This window comes from Phyllostomus discolor, chromosome X (assembly GCF_004126475.2).
Source record: "Phyllostomus discolor isolate MPI-MPIP mPhyDis1 chromosome X, mPhyDis1.pri.v3, whole genome shotgun sequence".
NCBI lineage: Eukaryota > Metazoa > Chordata > Mammalia > Chiroptera > Phyllostomidae > Phyllostomus > Phyllostomus discolor.
The window spans coordinates 31,021,424-31,027,452 of NC_050198.1; the positions used below are offsets into that span (position 1 = coordinate 31,021,424).

General features: G+C 39.9%; 1 pseudogene; it reads right to left on the reverse strand.

The window, feature by feature from the left end:
* Window positions 1–2,753: 2,753 nt before the first annotated feature.
* Window positions 2,754–3,095, reverse strand: LOC114505283 (annotated as a pseudogene).
* Between the last annotated feature and the right edge of the window lie 2,934 nt (window positions 3,096–6,029).

Genomic DNA, 6,029 nt, shown 5'->3' on the forward strand with positions numbered 1-6,029 from the left:
GTAGGTTGAAAATAGATAGGGGGAGGGTAAGAATAGTATGGTAAATGTAGAAGCTAAAGAACTTATAAGTATGACACATGGACATGACTAAAGGGGGGGATATGGGTGGGAGAGGGTGTACAGGGTGGAGGGGAGTGAAGGGGGGGGAATGGGACAACTGTAATAGCATAATCAATAAAATATATTAAATAAATAAATAAAAGAAAGATACTTCAGGTTGGGCACTTATATTTTGAATCTTTCAACTGCTTAGGGAAGCACACATTACATACTTTTCAGATAAGCCTTGCACATGTACTGGGGTTCTGGTAACAGACTTTCCTTCTTTTCATTCTGATTTTCTTCTTCACTTTTCCAAGATAGGATCTCTGGTTAATTATGTCCCCCTCCCTCCAACTCTGCAAACAGGTGGCCATAGGGGTAAAACCAATGATTGTGTTCACAAGGCTGTTTTTGGCTGTGTGCAGTACTGTGACCACTCAGCAGCCTTCTCAGTCATATTTGCCCACAGAGCTAACAATAAACAGTATCAAATGGGCTGTCTGTATCTTTGTATCAGAATTTATGTCAATGTCCTTGCCCCCCCCCCCCCAGTCCTTGAAGATGGACTGGGAACTATACTAGCAAAGGCAGGTGTTCAAGGCCCCACACCTAGTACAGGCAGCATCAGGACTATAAACAGCTTGCTTGACTCCTGTGCCCCAAGCCTTCTCTAAATGTTCCTACTCAGCTTCTTTGTGAAGAAAGGAACCAGAGTTGGTGTTTAATCATCTGAGTTATGTACCACTTGATGTTTTCCATCCTGGACAGAGATGACTGGACCCGAATTAGTCATCTGACACAAGAGCAGTTTGGAGGCTCACATTCAAAGAACAAGAAAACACAAATATGGACAGAACAGGCCTCACAATGAAACTAGGACATGGTGGACTTCTATTCTACATAGCTAGTCTAACCTGCAACTGAGTATAGTAAGCTAAGTAATCCTATGCCCACCCTACAAAAAGATGTGTGCATCCTAATCATGGGAATCTACGAATGTGTTACCTTGTGTGGTAAAATGGACTTTGCGGATGAAATTACAGTTAAGAAACTGAGATGGGGTACTGTTGGCTGTGTTTCAAAAAACTATAGTACATTTACACAGTGGAATTCTATGCAGCAGAAAAAAAGGAGCTACTTCCCTTTGTGACAGCATGGATGGAACTGGAAAGCATTATGCCTAAGCGAAATAAGCTAGGTGGTAAAAGACAAAGACCATATGATCTCACCTTTAACAGGAATCTAACCAACAAAACAAACAAGAAAATACAACCAAAGACACTGAAATAGAGAACAGGCTGACAGTGACCAGAGGGAAGAGGGGAGGGAATTTCAGGGGAAGGGGGGAACGGTTTGAAGGAACTAGTATAAAGGACACATAGACAATAACAAGGGGGGTGGAGACAGGAGGGAGGTGGGAAGGGCTGGGGGGTGGGCTGAGATGGGGATAAAGGGCAGAAAACTGTACTTGAACAACAATTAAACTTTTTTTAAAAAAATAAAGCTGTTCACATTAAAAAATACTGAGATGGGGAGATTAGCCTTGATTATCCAGGTGGGCCCAACCAATACTATCACTGGTTTACTTAGGCAGGAGGACCAGTGTCACTAATAGTGGAAGGTGCAACAAAGCAAGAGGTTGGAGTGATGCTAAGAAGGGCATGAACCAAGGAATGCAGGTGGCTTCTAGAAACTGAAAAAGTCAAGAAACCTAATTTTCTAAAGTCTCCAGAAGGAACCCAGCCCCACTTACACCATGATTTCACACTTCTGACTTCCAGAACTATAAAAGAATAAATTTGTTGTTTTAGGCCACTATAAATTTATGGTAATTTATTACAGGAGAAACAAGAAACTAATATACTAGGCACAGAGCAAGTGTCCCTTGCCCTTTAAGAGGAACATTCCTCCTTCCCAAAGGGCCCACCTGGGCTGCCACTGACCACTAGGATGGTCCTGTGCTTTCTGCCTTAGTTGAAACACTTTCTTAACATAGAAAATAAGTTTTTTTTTTCAATCAATTAAATCCTCCCTTGTAGAAATTAGTTTTCTATTTCCTGACCTTCATATTTTTTCCAAGGTGCCTTTCATACTTCTCAGGTAGCCTTGGGTAATCCTCCATGGGCCTGCTTGATCCACTATGGCTGGATCTGGCACTGCCTGAGGAGTTGCCATAGTGTTGGATATCCCCGTTGTCTGACAGAACTGTCCTAGGGAAGTAGAAATAATTCTCAGAGCCCTAGCTGATGTGGCTCAGTGGGCTGAGCACTGAGCACCAAAAAGTTGCAGGTTCCATTCCCAGTCAGGGCACATGCCTGGGTTGCAGGCCAGGTCCCACATAGGGGCACACAACAGGCAACCACACATTGATGTTTCTCTTCCTCTCTTTCTCCCTCTCTTCCCTTCTATCTAAAATAAATAAATAAAATCTTTAAAAAAATAATTCTCAGAGTGTTAACTCCATTGGGGAAAGGTAATAGAAGGCAGGTGGAGCTCACAGTGAGGAATGATGCTGTAATTATCAGAGCCTCCTAAAAGGAAGTGGGTAGCTTGGACTTAGTTCTTGAAGATCCTGGCACCAGAGCAGAGCTTGGGTATTAAAGAATGTAATTTTTTGCTTCCTATAAGAAACCTACTTTTATTTTTTTAAATGCAATTTCCATTTTATTTTTTTCCAGAGGAGTTTTCTTCAGTCTTTAGGGATTTAGCTCCTTACATGAGCTGTGGTGGAGGTCGTTGAGCAGCACCCACAGATCTGAATCCAGGTGGAGGTCCTTCTGTGCTTCACAAGAATGATTCTTGACTACCTTGCTGTGAATGGCACAACTCACACAGTAATGTAGTTTCACAGACAGCTTGGGAAGCATACAGTGAGCAAAGACACTTACTTCACAAATGTCCCTGACAGCTTTGGCCTTTACTTTGTGTCAGATGACGAACTTCTTAATGGCCTTGTCCTTGGGCACTTATTGGGCACAGTTGGTGCAGCGAATAGGCTGCACATGGTCTCCACCTTTTTAGGCATGACCGTCATTCCTTCTTTTCTTGGTCATCTTGAAAGTGAGGACCAGAGAAAGGAAGAAACCTACTTTTAAATATAAAAACAAACTAAGTTAAAAGGAAGACGATGGAAAAAGATACTATGCTAACACTGAACAAAAGAAAGCTGGAGTGGCCATATTAATATACAAGGGCAGATTCATCAAGAGGACACAAAAGTCCTAAAGGTTTATGCATCTAATAACATCAAAATACATTAAGGAATAACTGATAGAACTGCAAGGAGAGATGGACAAATCTACAGTAATAGTTTATGTCTATAAGTAACAGAACAAGTACACAGAAAATCAGTAAGGACATAGAAGATTTGAGCTACATTATCAACCACCTAAATTTTCATTTTTTATTGTTCTTCAATTAGAGTTGTCCCCCTCTTCCCCCCATTACTCTCCTCTGCCCTGCCCAGCACCCCTCCCACATTCAGTCCTCCCCACTGCTGTTCTTGTCCATGGGTCCTTTATACATGTTCCTTGACTTCACCCTTCCTCTTCTTTCCCCCATTATCCCCATCCGTCCTCCCCTCTGGTCACTGTCAGTTCTTTATTCCCATGTGTCTGGTTCTACTTTGCTCACTTGTTTGTTTTGTTGATTAGGTTCCACATTATTCGTGAGATCATATGGTATTTGTCTTTCACTGCCTTGTTTATTTCACTTAGCATAATGCTCTCCAGTTCCATCCATGCTGTCTCTAAGGGTAGGAATTCCTTCTTTCTTTCTGCTGCATAATATTCCATTGTGTAAATGTACCAGCGTTTTTTGATCCATTCATTTCTGATGGGCACTTAACGCTGTTTTCAACACTTGGCTATTGTAAATAACACTGCTAAGAACATTGGGGTGCATAGGTTCTTTTGAATTGGTGTTTCAGGATTCTTAGGATATAATCCCAGCAGTGGAATTGCTGGGTCAAAAGGCAGTTCTACTTTTAGTTTTCTGAGGAAATTCCATATTGTTTTCCACAGGGGCTGCACCAGTCTGCATTCTCACCAACAGTGCATGAGGGTTCCCTTTTCTCCACATCCTCTCTAACACTTGTTTGCTGATTTGTTTATGATGGCCAATCTGACTGGTGTGAGGTGGTATCTCATTGTAGTTTTAATTTGTATCTCTCCAATGGTTAGTGATGCTGAGCATCCTTTCATATGACTTTGGGCCCTCTGTATGTCCTTGTGGAGAAGTGTCTGTTCAGGTCCTTTGCCCATGTTTTAATTGGGTTGTTTGTCTTCCTGGAGTGGAGTTGTGTGAGTTCATTATGTATTTTGGAGATCAAATCCTTGTCCAAGGTATCACTGGCAAGTATATTTTCCCATATGGTTGGTTCCATTTCCATTTTGCTAATGTTTTCTTTAGCTATGCAGAAGCTTTTTAATTTGATATAGTCCCATTTGTTTATTCTTTCCTTTATATCCCTTGCTCTATGGGACATATTGGTGAAAATATTGTTGTGTGGAATATCTGCGATTTTCCTGCCTATGTTCTCTTCCAGGACTTTTATGATGTCATGACTTATATTCAACTTTTTTACCCATCATGAGTTTATTTTTGTGTGTGGTATAAGTTGGTGATCAACTTTCATTTTTTTGCATGTAGCTGTCCAGCTCTCCCAACACCATTTGTTGAACAGGCTATTTTTACTCCATTTTATGCTTACACCCCCTTTGTCAAATATTAATTGACCATAGGGACATGGGTTTATTTCTTGGCGCTCTATTTTGTTCCATTGATCTATGTTTCTGTTCTTATGCCAGTAGCAGACTGTTTGGATTACAATGGCCTTGTAATATAGTTTGATATCAGGTATTGTGATCCCTCCTACTTTTTCTTTCTCAAAATTGCTGAGGCTTTTGGGGGTCATTTATGGTTTCATATAAATTCTTGAAATATTTGTTCTGTATCTGTGAAAGATGTCATTGGTATTTTAATAGGAATTGCATTGACTCTAGATTGCCTTGGGTAGTATGGACATTTTGATGATGTTAATTCTTCCAATCCATGAACATGGTATATGCTTCCATTTATTTGTGTCTTCCTTGATTTCTTTCTTCAGTGTTCTCTAGTTTTCTGAGTATAGGTCTTTAACCTTCTTGGTTAGGCTTATTCCTAGATATTTTATTTTTTCTTGTTGCTATAGTAAATAGGACTTTTTCCCCTAATTTCTGTTTCTGAAGTTTCATTGTTGAGGTACAAAAATGCCTCTGATTTCTGAATATTGACTTTGTATTCCTCTATTTTGCCAAATTCACTTATTAGATCGAGTAGCTTTTTGGAGGAGTCCATAGGGTTTTATATGTATACTATTATGTCATCTGCAAACAATGACAGTTTTACACTTCCTCCTTTCCAATTTGGAGTCCTTTTCTTTCTTTTTTTTATATGATCACTGTGGCTAGGACTGCCAATATTATGTTGAATAGAAGTGGTGAAAGCGGGCACCCTTGTCTTGTTCCTGATCTTAGTGAGAAAGCATTTAGTTTTTCCCTATTAAGTATGATGTTCGCTGTAGGTTTCTCATATGTGGCCTTTATTATGTTGAGATATGCTCCCTCTACTCCCACTTTTCTGAGTATTTTTATCATAAATGAATGATGTACTTTATCAAATGCTTTTTCGGCCTCTTGATATGATCATATGATTTTTGTTTTTCCTTTTGTTTATGTGATATATTCCATTTACTGATTTGCAAATATTGTACCATCCTTGTATCCCTGGGATGAATCCCACTTGATCATGATGTATGATCTTTTCGATGTATTACTGGATGCAGTTTGCCAATATTTTGTTGAGGATTTTAGCATCTATGTTCATCTGTGATATTGACCTGTAGTTTTCTTTCTTGGTTGTGTCTTTATCTGGTTTTGGGATTAGGGTGATGCTGGCCTCATAAAAAGAGTTTGGGAGTCTTCCTTCTACTTGGGTTGTTTGGAATA